Source organism: Bos indicus, chromosome 10 (assembly GCF_029378745.1).
Source record: "Bos indicus isolate NIAB-ARS_2022 breed Sahiwal x Tharparkar chromosome 10, NIAB-ARS_B.indTharparkar_mat_pri_1.0, whole genome shotgun sequence".
Classification (NCBI taxonomy): Eukaryota; Metazoa; Chordata; class Mammalia; order Artiodactyla; family Bovidae; genus Bos; species Bos indicus.
This window is the reverse complement of record NC_091769.1, coordinates 48,137,921-48,152,343: the sequence shown is the minus strand read 5'-3', so window position 1 is coordinate 48,152,343 and position 14,423 is coordinate 48,137,921. Positions and strand designations below refer to the sequence as shown.

General features: G+C 41.6%; 1 long non-coding RNA gene across 1 annotated transcript in view; it reads right to left on the bottom strand.

The window, feature by feature from the left end:
• Positions 1–14,423, bottom strand: part of LOC139185154 (uncharacterized) — a 196,248-nt gene that overhangs the window by 167,430 nt on the left and 14,395 nt on the right. Inside the window, exons 2-3 of the long non-coding RNA XR_011568682.1 lie at positions 14,308–14,388; positions 9,696–9,777 (exon numbers count right to left, since the gene is read on the bottom strand). This is a non-coding gene — a long non-coding RNA (uncharacterized lncRNA). The remainder of the gene's footprint in view (positions 1–9,695; positions 9,778–14,307; positions 14,389–14,423) is intronic.

The following is a 14,423-nucleotide window of genomic DNA, read 5'->3' as shown; positions in this document are numbered from 1 at the left end:
TCTTATTGTGAAATAAATTAATATAGAAACTAGACTCCTGCGGTAACTTTTCTTTATCCCCAGGCAGTATTTTCCCACTACCGTTTTCAGAATTCACTTTTGGCGATTCACATATGGGAGGTTGGAAATAGCTAGAAATTGTATGTTAGAATTTCAAATATATTCCCAGTTCCAAAAATGTTAGCAGCTCCCCAAATTATCAGGGTGCGCACAATCATTTAGAGATCGCCTGCCCCAGAAATCAACTGCTTCTCTTCTTCATCCACAGGAAGGGTAAGAGCTTTGTCCTACCATCCACTCAGCTGCCACAAATCAGGATTTCTGTCCCTGTAGCTACCATTTGCCCAGAAAATTCGGAAGGACAAGGCCCTTTAGGCTGTAAGAAAAGTACAGAAACAGCCAAGCGTAGTCTTTTCCCCATACCCATAAGTCAGCCTTCACTGGACACCTTCACTACCCAGGCTGCCAGCCCAAGCTCTCTGTAATTCCTAATTAGGTGTTCACTGCTCAATGAATACTCCATTAGCCTCACACTCTCTTAACATCAAACCATTGGACAAAATTCACTTCATCTCAGCCATGTTATGAATGAACTTACAATCAACGGTTGAAATCCACAATGGCTGAAATTCACTCTAAACTAATCTTAAATCAACATCACAAGGCCAGTGTATGCAAAATTGACTAGGGAAAGCCTTAACCAAACTACAGAGCAAAGCAGAGTCTTGAGGAGGAGGTTGGTTATTCAGTGGGGGGAAAGGGACAGGGACAGGAATCTGGACTACACAGTGCCAACAAATATTAGGCCTGGAAAAAAAAAGCTAAAGGCTATTCTTTGTTGACCTTTATGATTTAAGCATCTGTGCCTGGACTCTTTGTGTCATGGGAGCCTTGATGATGAACTAGTTCAAACCTCTTAAAGTAGATCCCTCCAAGGCAGATATTTTGTCCCTTAAGTGTAAAAATGACAAGAAGACATAGCATCAACTTACATTTACTGAGTTCTGACTACATGCCAGGTTTTGAGCTAAGAGCTTTATATGTTTAGCTTGTTTATACTGCACACCCTGAAAGGTGGGTATAATTATTATCTTCATTTATTAGGAAAGAAAACTGAGGCCTAAGAACATAGCTACCACTCCAAAGAACAGAGAGCCAGCAAACCCTGCAGATCAGAGGCCCTGTGTCCTATACCATGAGCACTGTCTGCTAGAAGGATTTTCAAATGCCAACAGCCTCAATAATAATTAGTATCATTATGGATCATTTATTAAGCACCAATTATGTTCATTTGGGATGGGTGTGTACGAAAGTATAGTGTATTTTCACTCTGTTATTTTTGGAGTCAAGCTGACTTGTATGTGAAACATTGGTACAGGGTAGTAAACTGGTTAAGAGCCAAGCTGTGGCATCAGATGCTCTCGGATCAAGTTTCTACTTGCTACTTGCTGTGTGACTTTGCACAAGTTACTTGACTTCTCTTAGCCTCATCTATAAAATGAAAACAATAACGGCACCTACTTAATAGGGTGGTTGTGAGGATAAAGGAAATCATCTAAGGAAAGTGCTTAGAATGGTGCCTGGTACATAGTGAAAGTTAAATAAACCTTGTAATTATTTTCCTCTGTTGATAGAGAAAATTTTTTAATTGTCAGTAGGTAGGCAAACAGCCAGTCCTAAAGGAAATCAACCCTGAATATTCACTGGAAGGACTGATGCTAAAGCTGAAGCTCCAACATTTTGATCACCTGATGTGAAGAGTTGACTCATTGGAAAGACCCTGATGCTGGAAAAGATTGAAGGCAGGAGGAGAAGGGGATGACAGAGGATTAGATGATGATGTTGGCATCACCAACTTAATGGACATGAGTTTGAACAAACTCCAGGAGATGGTGAAGCACAGGGGAGTCTGATGTGCTGCAGTCCATGGGGTCATAAAGAGTAGGACACAAATGAGAAACTAAACAATAAAGGTAACCAGTATGACTCCTCCACTAAAAATACAAGTGGTCACATTGTGGTTTTACACCAATGATCTTAAAATGATAGACTTCTCTTTTTATAGTGTTGGTTTAGTTAGTTAGCCAATTAGTTTCGTTGGGCATTTCAGAGAATGCATCTATGGACCCATTTTAAGTATCTTCTGTGAATTGCTTGGACTAAGGGAGACAAGGCACTGAAGGGTGGGGGAGGGACCATAGAAACAAGAAGGAAAGTAAACAGCATTGCAAAATTCTGGGAAGTTATAGTTTTTGCTAAAGAGAATATTAAGGGATTATATTCTTTTCTATTAATTCGTACATCCTCACTGTACAGAATTTAGAAAACAGAAACATGTGCAGAAACATTTTAAAGACAAAAAGAAGAACATTCACTCCCATTATCATAACACTGCTGCTATTTTGAGACGAGACACTAAGCAGTAAGCACTGGCATGGCCAGACCAATTGAGAAGAGAAAGTGGCTGTTCTGATTGGCTAGTGCCTCCCCTAACAGTTGTTATCTGTTTTGAATATTGCTCCTATGCTTGTGTGTATATTTCATCCCTGTGCGTTTATTTTTAATTATGTGAGAAACATACTGAATATTGGTTTGTTCATACTTTTTAATTGTTTTTATCACGTATAATGAACTTTTCCTACCATCAGACATTCTTTGAGGGCATCATGTTGAAATCATTTACTAATAATGCAAGCAAATAGATACATTATAATTTAAGTGTTCTATTACTGTTCAATATTCATGTAGATTCCATTTTTTGCTATTATAAATATCTCTCTATATAAAAATTTGAGTAGCTAATGTGTTGTCATTTTTACCACATATTTTTACCACATATTTACTTCCATAGTAAAATAACATTTTAATTTTAGAACAAGTTGTTACTTCTACAAATCACTGGTTATTTGGTATGTTTGTTATTTCAGTTAGTAAGTCGTGTCCGACCCTTTTGCAACTAGAATGAAATTTATACCAGGCTTACATATAATATTGGTTTCCCAGGTAAAGAAACTACCTGCCAATGCAGGAGATACTAGAGACTTGAGTTCAACTCCTGGATTAGGAAGAACCCCTGGAGTAGAATATGGCAACCCACTCCACTATTCTGGCCTGGAAAATTCTGTGGACAGAGGAGCCTGGTGGGCTACAGTCCATGGGATCACAAGGAGTCAGAATCTACTGAGCACACATGCCTACATATACTATTAAATGTAAATAAATGTAAAAGCATCCTTTAAAAGGTAAATTGCTATAAACTATGTTATTGTTGTTATTTATGGTAGTATTAATATCATCAATTGCTGATGTTATAAACTGTCTGGCTTTTACCTTGAAGCTTTTTTGACTTTTAGCAGATTTATTCCTCACCTAAACCACATGATAATGCAATTTTATTTGTCTTCACCTAAAGATAGGTCATACCCCTCTCCTGCCATTATGTGATGATTGTGCCATTGCAAAACACCAAATATTGGCATAACAAGTACCTGAACACACTTCATTAAACACCTGTCCAGGTAAGAGCAAATGGACTGCAGCCTACCAGGCTCCTCCATCCATGGGATTTTCCAGGCAAGAGTACTGGAGTGGGTTGTCATTGCCTTCTCCAGGTAACAGCAAAAGGGAAAGTCAAGTGGACATGTGTTGTTTGCTTCTTCATTGTTTGGCACACACAATACCCCTTCCTGCTGCTGCTGCTGCTGCTAAATCACTTCAGTCTGTATGACCCCATAGACAGCAGCCCAATAGGCTCCTCTGTCCCTGAGATTCTCCAGGCAAGAATATTGGAGTGGGTTGCCATTTCCTCCTCCAATGCATGAAAGTGAAAAGTGAGTTAAGTTGCTCAGTCGTGCCCAACTGTTAGCAACCCCATGGACTTCAGCCTACCAGGCTCCTCTGTCCATGGGATTTTCCAGGCAAGAGTACTGGAGTGGGGTGCCATTGCCTTCTCCAATAACCTTTCCTACTAGACATCAATACCTTGAATTTCTGGAACATGGTGCTACCATGATGGTAAAGCCCAGAACCTTCTAGAAACCATAATGTGGAATCTGAGGATAGAGTGAACAATGGACAAGGACAAGCTGAGAAAGAAAGAGATTGGGTCAAACTCATAGTTTTGGAAAGATGGCAGGCTAAGGATAGTCTGAAAAAAAACCCTACTATACCTACACAGAAATGCTACATATGCTAGACATGAATTATTTTCTTAATACAAATCTGAGATCATACAAAGGAGAAAAAAACTGTGAGAGTGTACGCACACACACACAGACACACACGGTCATTCCCTCCCTTTCCTCTCCATTTCTCTCTCTTTCTCTCTCTCTCTCTCCCCCTATATATATATATATATATATATACATATACATATATATATATATATAAATCAAGTCAGAAGTTATCTTGCCAGCTTCCCTGGTGGCCCAGTGATTAAGAATTCACCTTGCAATGCAGAGGACACCAACTCAATCCCTGGTCCAGGAAGATCCTGCATGCTGTGGAGCAACTAAGCCCATGGGCCACAACTGCTGAGCCTGTGCTCTGGACACCAAGAGCCACAACTACTGAAGTCTGCACACCTAGAGGCTGTGCTCCATGACGTGAGAAGCCAGCCATGCAATGAGAAGCCCATGCACTGTACCTAGATTAGCCTTGGCTTGCCACAACTATGGAAAGATGCACATAGCAATGAAGATCCAGTGCAGAAATAATTTAATAAATAAAAAATTTTAAAAAGAAGATAGCATGGTTAATCTCAATCCACAGATTTAAAGTCAGCTGAAGATGATAGAGTGGCAGAAAATGAGTAAAGATCTCAAAAGATGAGCTCAGATCCCCACCAGAAAGACTTCCATGGTAGTCAAGTGAGTGATGGCCATCTCTCTTTCTAAATGGCAAAGGAGAGCACTAAATAATAAAGAGGAGTGACCAACACAGCAAAGGAACTAGAGATGGGGTTTGCAGAAGAGGAGGTAGCCAGTGAAAGTGGGAGGAAATCATTCCCAGGCCTTGTTAAGAAGACATCTGTTTGGTACCTGCCAATATCATCTTTAGTACTTTCAAGCAAATGTATTTATGCTGACTCTCATATTTATGCTGTAATCTTTGCCATATGTTAATGAGATTGACTGTACATGAGATAATCAATTATTTTCAGCAGCCTGTATCTTAAATGTTATTCTGGTTATCTTGATTATGAGCTTAAATACCAGCCTGGTGATGGATTCACCTTTTAACTTTTCTCTCTTAAAAAGAGCAAAATCGGGAAATCGAAATACACCCCACATAGATTTTTCAATATGTAGTGAAAGTTAGTAATGGCACAGTTGTAGCTGAGCTGGCATTTAAACATGTAATCTGCTGACCTTGAATTCCAAAGCAATTTCTTATTCCTTAAAAATTTGGAACATATAAAAATTATATTAGCATCAATTATTTTAATCATTTTTGTTAAAATTTATCTTTCTCAATTTCGGTGCATTGACATTATAACCCACTATCTCTTCTTGTCTCAGTTCCCTTATTAATATTCATTGGAAGTATCTGCTACTTCAATAAACCCAGACTAACTTTTTATTACATATTCATAAGTATTACTTTCTAAAGGTTTTGAGCTACTTCCACCTTCATTGAAAATAATAATTTGTACTTCATACTAATGTAAGTGACACCTCCGAGATGGTCTAAAGTAATGAATCAGGATGGACTTCAACTCAGCAAGCACCTCTTCTTGGCCACTCTGCCTCTGAACATTACACCATTCTTGTGTTAATCAACGGTCTTCTTGCTGATGGGGGTCTGAGGACAAAGACCAGAACTGACCACTTCAGCCCAAAGCAGGGTTCCTTAACATGGAGGTTCTGGCAGGGTTTCTGGCATTTTGTGAATCTCCTATAATATGAATAGCACGCAGGATTTGGGGTGCAGGTGTGTGGTACATTTTTCTGGTGAAGAAAGCCTATAATTTTTATTAGATTCTCAAAGGAAGCTTTGATGATATGATGGGAATGGTGGTGGCAATGATGGTAATAATGATAATTTTGAACCCCTAGCCTATGAAATGTTTTGTCTGGATTTACATCGAATATTGTTGGATTCATTTGGTGAGTACATGGAGGGTACATGTTGTACATAAGAAGAAGTCCTTAAGGATAAATAAATGCTTCAGAGTCCGTGCTCACCTCTTGTGCTGAGGAGCTGGAGCAGGGGTATTGAATTAAGAATATGTGGATTGTGACCTACCGAGGGAGGGAGCACACATTGTTCACAAGGGGGAGGCAGACAGCTCCCTCAGCATCCAGCTCCCACTTTGGGGAAGTGAAACCACACATGGGGTCGTTTTAAGGGCACAATGTCAATACATCCACAGAAAGGAAGTCGAATCACAAGATCCTAGATGCCAGAGGGCACAGTGAGTCAGGGGAAAGGCAGGCCTCCACCATGCCAGGTCTTGAGGGAGGAGACAACGGGTACTGTTGGGGCGGAGGTCACTAACTTTTGTGGGCTTTACTGTAGGTCGTTATTTTTAAAGGGGTCCTAGGAAAAGCAAAGCAGGAACTGATGGCAAGGCCTTATCAAAATGTCCAGGCTCTGGGTGTGAGGAGGGTTATCAGACTATAAAATGTCTACATGGCAACTCTGAAAAACAAGCTGTTTTTCTCATCACATCTTTCTCCTGGACCTGTGAGGCTGAGTCACAAGGGCTTGCTTCCAGTGCCGACAGATAGACCTTAAGAAGAACCACTGTTAAGGACGTGATCAAAAGTATTCTGCAATAGTTCCACACTATCGCAGAAAGAAACAATGGACTATAGCCCAGAGGTGACTCATACCACATGATTGTATCCCAGGCAGCCAAGGTCTTCCATCCCCATTCTAACAGGAAGTAGGTGTCATGCAAGTCAGACTGAGAAATCTTGGCACCAAAGATGACTCAAGTCAACTTCCCATAGTGACCCAGGATGCTCTGAGGCCAGGACAAAGCTACCTGTGGGGAGGCCCTCCAATAAAACCTACAGTTGCCCTATAAAATGTGAAATTTAGGGGAACACCAACCCAAAAACCTCTGCAGGAAATGGCCTGAGTTTGGACTATCTTTTACATTGCTGCTTGTATTTGACCTGCCAACTTTGCCTCCATCCATCACTAGCCACCCTCCCTCTATGTTAGGTCCCTGTCTGCAATCTCAACCTTTCTAGCTCATTTCTCTGGTTGGCCTTCTTTTGGGCATTCATTAATTTACTCGGCAAATATTTAGAGGCTACTAGAAGGCTTTGGCTAGAAGCTGTGCAGGTACCAAGAAAAAGTCACAATCTCTTGCCCCTAATAAGCCTATGGTCCAAATGCATTTGAATACTCAGTTTTATAATTACCAGGTCAAGCTTTAAAAGAGTCCATGGCTCCTGAAACCACCACTATATCATCGGCCTTAAATCCAAGGATCATCTCTAAGGAGGTTCTAGTGCCTCTGAGTTACACCCTTGGTTTGAGTAACATTTATAAACACATTGATCAAAAACCAACACTCTCTGCCTGCTGAGAACCAGGCAATGTCTCCACCAAGGACAACTCCATGCTTCTGAAATATACCACTTTCCCAAGAACCCACAATCCTAAAAGTCATTACTCCAAAGGAATTTAAACTGGTAGGGAACTCAGATCCCCACTTTAATTGTACACTTATCATGAATCACTTTGGGGTAAAGATATTTTTTTAACATTGACATCAGTTCAGTTCAGTTCAGTCGCTCAGTTGTGTCCTACTCTTTGCAACCCCATGAATCGCAGCATGCCAGGCCTCCCTGTCCATCACCAACTCCCGGAGTTCACCCAGACTCACGTCCATCAAGTCGGTGATGCCATCCAGCCATCTCATCCTCTGTCATCCCCTTCTCCTCCTGCCCCCAATCCCTCCCAGCATCAGGGTCTTTTCCAATGAGTCAACTCTTCACATGAGGTAGCCAAAGTATTGGAGTTTCAGCTTCAGCATCAGTCCTTCCATTGAACACCCAGGACTGATCTCCTTTAGGATGGACTCATTGGGTCTCCTTGCAGTCCAAGGGACTCTTAAGAGTCTTCTCCAACACCACAGTTCAAAAGCACCAATTCTTTGGCACTCAGCTTTCTTCACAGTCCAACTCTCACATCCATACCTGACTACTGGAAAAAACATAGCCTTGACTAGACGGACCTTTGTTGGCAAGGTAATATGCTTCTGAATATACTATCTAGGTTGCTCATAACTTTCCTTCCAAGCAGTAAGTGTCTTTTAATTTCATGGCTGCAGTCACCATCTGCAGTGATTTTGGAGCCCCCCAAAAAATAAAGTCAGCCACTGGTTCCACTGTTTCCCCATCTATTTCCCATGCCCACCAGATGCCATGATCTTCGTTTTCTGAATGTTGAGCTTTAAGCCAACTTTTTCACTCTCCTCTTTCACTTTCATCAAGAGGCTCTTTATTTCCTCTTCACTTTCTGCCATAAGGGTGGTGCCATCTGCATATCTGAGGTTACATTGACATAGTGGCCATCAATATGCCTCATACCCTACCCATGTCAATCTTGATGACAACTCTGAAATACTCATTGCTACTTTCTTTAGGGATGAAGAGCTGAGGCATGGAGAAATTCACAAGGGTAGTAGTAGCAAAGTTAGGACTCGTTCCATGCATCTTACAGATATTTTGTGAAAATTATCTTTTTCGGTAAAGTTCTCTTAAGATACCCAGATGAACTCTGTACATCAGTGAAGCCCCTGGGACATTACAAGCCATCCCGCTCACCAATATTATTTCCCTTATGACAGGTAAAAAGAGTTAAAGAAGTTACCAAGTAATATTTTTAAGAATGGACTGATTCATTCAACATTAACTGAACATCTGCTATCTGTCAGATGCTCTCCTGGGATACTGAGTAGAAACACCATGTTGGCCCTTCACTACTATATATGCATGAAAGGTGTTATTAGAGACATCAAGATACTAAAACTCCTATAGTCACTGCTGCCCTGGCCACATCTGTCTTCCACATTCTGTGTCTCTTTCTGTGCCTTTTTCATTTTATTTCTTCAGACACACAAACTCCCATACTCTTTGCCTCCTCCTATATCAGAATTTACTTTAAGAAAGACCTCAATCAATCACTCACCCTTCAGTAGGAATTTTTTTGTCTGAGAAGGCCTCTCCCATGGCTTTTAAAACTAACTTCCAATGGGAAAAATAAGTTGGTTCCTTATCTTTTAGATCTGAGATGTTGGCAAGCACAGCTAAAATTATAACTTAAAAACAGCTAAAGTGCCTTCCCAGAATCATATCTGAAGGGAAATGGAGGAAAGCATATTTGAGAAAGGCCAATTATAATCCAAACCTTATGGTGTGCCCTCTCCTGTATCTTATCTTCTTTATCTATGGGAAGAAGCTGCCCACTTGATTTTTTTCTGAGATCTCTGGCATGATCTTTACAAGATAATTATTTTTAGAAGTTCACCTGCACTCAATTCCTAGCATAGTGATTCTCTCTGAGGCGAGAGAAATCCCTAAAGAGGCAGATCAAACCCCCCAGGTGGAACAGAAGACCATAAGTAATTTGAGAAAATGCATTCAGTTTTACGTTTTTATAGTTTAAAAATGAAAACACAACCATCATTTTCATAGCACAGAAACTAAAGTCCAAAAAAAAAAAACTTATCTTACCTGATGAAGACAGACAGAAGACACTGACTTTTAATGGAGATGGTCGAGGCGAGGCAGAGGGAATAAGGAATATCTTATAACCCTGGCAGTGGAAAAAAAAAAAAGGACATTTCAGATACATCAAAATAAAACACAAGCCTGAAAATATTGGAAAAGACTGCTCTGTTCTGTTCTCAGTTTACACGTTGAATGAGTGAATAAAAGCGTCCGTCATCCTCTTAGCCATCTCACACATGTTTCCCTACTGCCAGATCCCTTCTCTTATGCCTTCTCCATCTCCAGAGGACCAAGCCATGGTGGCTACGATCATGGCTTCCCCTGTACAATCGTTTTAGATCACTCAGTATATTTCAGCTTAGCCATCACACCACACAACGGGGAAAGGCAGACTGTTGTGCTTGATCCCAAGACCCACCACCACAGCAAGCAGCAGAAGCAGCCACACCATGTAGGAGACCTGAGGGACTGACTCGACTCTTTACAACCCAGGTGCCCTTAATCCGAGCCAGCAGTACCACAGTATACAAACTAAGTTCTCTCCTCAGAAGGACGGTGTCCAGTCTGTAAAATTCTGTAGTGAACTTGGGTGTCTTCTCTGTAACATCTATGCTTGAATCTCCTCACACAGGGCTCCAGAGAAACACCTCCACCAGCAACCTCACCATAAGCTCCCCAGCAGCCACGATGGCACCCATGAACTAGGTGATCTGTCACGAAAAGCTACTCTTCCTCCTTTCCCAGCGGTTTCCAAGAAACACCAGGAGAGACGGTTCTGTTCAAAAGGGTGTGAACAGCCATAGGCGTTCACCAGGAAACACAGCTTGGGGATTGTCCTTTTTGGTTTTGTTTTGTTTTCCTGGAAGTCTGAGCTGAAGGAATGGATGGGGTCTTTCAACAGTGAGGTTGGCTGGTGACCCCTTAAGTCCCCAGGAGGGGACCAATCCCATATAGAGTAGAGATGATGCTCCACAGCAGGTTGAACTCCTCCTGCAATAGCATCTGGAGATTCAAATTCCAGACCTTCCTAGATGAAAGGAAAGGAAATAAACTTTCCCTTCTCCTTGGTCCACAAAAAGCTCACTCCTCAAACTTGAAGGTGCATAGGAATCACCTGGGGATCTTAAAATGTAGATTCTGACACAGGAGGCCAGGGTGGGGCCTGAAACTCTAACAAGCTTTCAGGGGAGGCTAGTGCTGCTGAGTACTGTTTACTCTGAGTAGCAAGGCAATAAACATAACAACCCACCTACTCAGCTAGGTCACCCCTGAGGAGTGGGGGTGGGGGTGGGGGCAGGTACTAGGAGGAAAGTAGAAACATATAGTTGATAGTTAATGTGCTTACGTACTGTTTATCTTTTACCTTTGTGTCCTATCTTTGTAATTTTTTTTAAAGGGCAAATATATAATCTAATAAGGACTGCTGTATCGTGTAGGGAACACTGCTCAGTATTCTAAAATGACCTATATAGGAGAAGAACCCAAAAGGAGTAAATATATTTATGTATATGACTGAGTCACTTCGCTGTACACCTGAAACTAACATAATATTGTAAATCAACTATAGTCCAATAAAAACGCAAAATTTAAAAAAATTTTAAAGGAAGAAAAGAAAAGAAAAAAGGACTAGCTCTGAGTTTTTTCTTGCTATGAAGTTGGTATCTGTTCACACCTTGCCTGAAGGTATGCTCCGGAATTCTGAAATATCATAACCTAATACTCGAGCATGTGGAAACCAGGGGACTCGTTCTGAACAGAAGGCTGACCACAGTCATGGTCAGATCTCGGTGAGATGTATGCTTGACAAACCAAGGATATGGATGGTCACATGCGAGGGCAGCCTGAGGCCACAGGATAACCATGGCACATCTCCCAGGATACACAGAGATTTGGGTACGGGGCAGGGGCAGCTAACACCCATAATTTAACTAATAAATAATTTAAAATATAATTTATATCAGAACAAACATGGATGTTTTATGTGGTAGAATTCAGACTTTAATACATTTTTCAGATTAAACAGACGCCTGAAAGAAAATTTCTCATTGCTCCCAGATCCCAGTCTCCCCTGTGATAAAAGGGCATCTCGGTTTAAAAAAAAAAATCCTGGAGAAGGGATGACCCATGTGAACCATGGTGAGACTTAGACTAATGAGCCCACAACCATCTCTGGGGATGTAGACAGGGAGACACCTGCAGCAATGGCAGCAATTCCGAAAAATACAGTCCCCACTCAGTCACCCATGGAGAGTTTAACTGTCATGTCCCACCTCTGTCAGTCCTCAGCTCTGTAATCTTATATTTTCAACTGAACTAAATATTGCCAACAACTTGCCCCACAAATATCATTACAAAAACACGTCTACATTGGTTCTACACTCACCCTTTCCAGACTTTCTCCTCTTCTCACATTTATTTCCATTTATCTAGAGAGAAACTTGGAGAAGGCAATGGCAACCCACTCCAGTACGCTTGCCTGGAGGATCCCAGGGATGGCAGAGCCTGGTGGGCTGCCGTCTATGGGGTCGCACAGAGTCGGACACGACTGAAGCGACTTAGCAGGAGCAGCAGCAGAGAGAAACTGAGCACTTTCCTGGAATTTTCTCTCCTTTGCCTACAAGATCCAGTCTCTAAATCCTATCATCTCTGATGATGCCCCCCATCTCCTTAGGCCGTTCTCTCCCTCTCCACCTTGACTTAGCCCTCATCTCCTCTCACCTGGACTACTTCCATGTGGTCTCCAAGCCAGTCTCACTCTTCGGGGCTACTTTCCACCTCAATATTCCCTGCACTCACTGGCTGCTGGAATGATCTTCCTAAAGCAAGAACTCAGACCTGTTCTTTCTTGTCTAAGAGCTTTAACTGCTTCCACTCCTTGTCCGCATCCTTCTCTCTGGATCAGATCCAAACTCCCAAAACAAGCTTTCTAAAGGCCCTTTATAACATGGTCACCAAACTGCAGTTCCAGCCTCCGCCCCTCACCGCTCTGTGCAGGGCCTCTTCTTGTCGTCATTCTCTGGCCCACACCATGTTCCAGGATCACTACTCTGCACACAGAGTGTTCCCTCTGCCTAGAATGATTCTTGCACCTTCTTCAGCTAATGAAATCTGCTGTTCTCTAAAACTCAGTTTAAATGTGGCATAATTTATGAAACAGTCTGCAGACCTCATGCTGATATAATCCCTTTCCCTCCTGGCTCCCACAATACACCGGGTACCTGCTTCTATTACTGACCTTTGCCACCACGTCATGATTATATATCTACTGTGCACTCTTCACAAATCAGAGCCGAGTATCTCTGTAGCTCCCAAGTCTAGCCCAGAACAACCCAAGGAATGAGTGCATGAAGTAACGGAAAGTGGATTTTTTTACCCAGCTGTCTGTTTAATTCCACACTTCTGACCCAGGTAGGAGGCTACTGATCCCACTTGAGGGAAGACAGGAGTGAGGGAGCCATTAACCATTTCTGTCCAGTTGAAAATCCTCCCCTTAGCCCAAGGGAATGCCAGGAACCAAAACCTTGCATGGAAATGTTGGTCCTGCATCGTTGGTTCTCTCACACCAGTCCAGTTGGTGACACTGCTGATTTCCAGCTGTGGGTTGGAAAGAGAGGGAATAGATACATTTCTGGGCGAAAATTCAGGATAGAAAAATTGGATGTCTTCAACCTCCTTAAAGTCAGGTTTTTGTAATTTCAAAATGCTATGAATGAATTCCCAGGACATAAAAGTATAAAGGAACTTGAAGTTCAAGTAAATGTGGTTAGAATTGTCTGTGCTGGTCTCTAATACTTATGTCAACATGATCCAGCACTGTCATGATGTATATTATGTCTTCCTAACCAAATTGTAAGCTTCTGAGAGTGAACGCTGTATTTTTACCTACACTGGGTTAACTCTCTGGGCCTAATGCTGTCCTTTTAATACAGGAGAATTCCAATAAATACTTAATGATCAAGGGTTGTCTGTATATATGCATGTCTATATATACTAAATAATTTTTTTCTATTGTATTTTGCCTACAGCTTTCACTTTAAAAATGGAAAGAGATGGAACCAATCAAGTTTTGCAAACAAAACAGGCATATAGGCCTGTGCTGATACCTAAATGGGTTTTGCTTTTGGTCCTGCCAGAGGCAGGAGGATAGATTAGTTAACTCCTCCAGGGGTCTTCAAGCCCTGTGGTCTCGCTCTGCATTTTTCTCCGGAGAAAGTCTACGTAGTCAACTATCTAACCGATGCTGAGACATCACTTTGGATTGAATCTGGCATCTAGAAACCACACTGGTGAATCTTAAGTATGTTAATATGGATAATTTAAACCTTATAAATAGCTTCCCATAATGTGTTTCTTGCCTGAGGGGATCTTTTGGTTGCAGTACAGTACAATCAGGCTTGAGTTTGCAACTTAAAAAGAAAACCAGAATTTGAGAAGTATAAAATTTTATGTAGCTTTTTCTTTCAAAGCTCATGTTTATTAAAAGGGCTGGTGGTAAGCCCAGGGAAAATGGAGCTGTGAAAGGGACACCGGGAGGTTGCGTCAGCTCTCTGTGGGTTCTTCCTTATTAAATTGGTGTGGTTTCAAAATCAAAAGCTAATTATTCCAATATTCTCACCTGAGTTGGGCAGCCTGCCTGGGCTGTGATGATTCCCGCTGAATCTTCACCAATGGGCAGGTAAAATTTGGGTGATGACACCTAGAGAATGAATAAAGCAGGAAAAAATATACGGG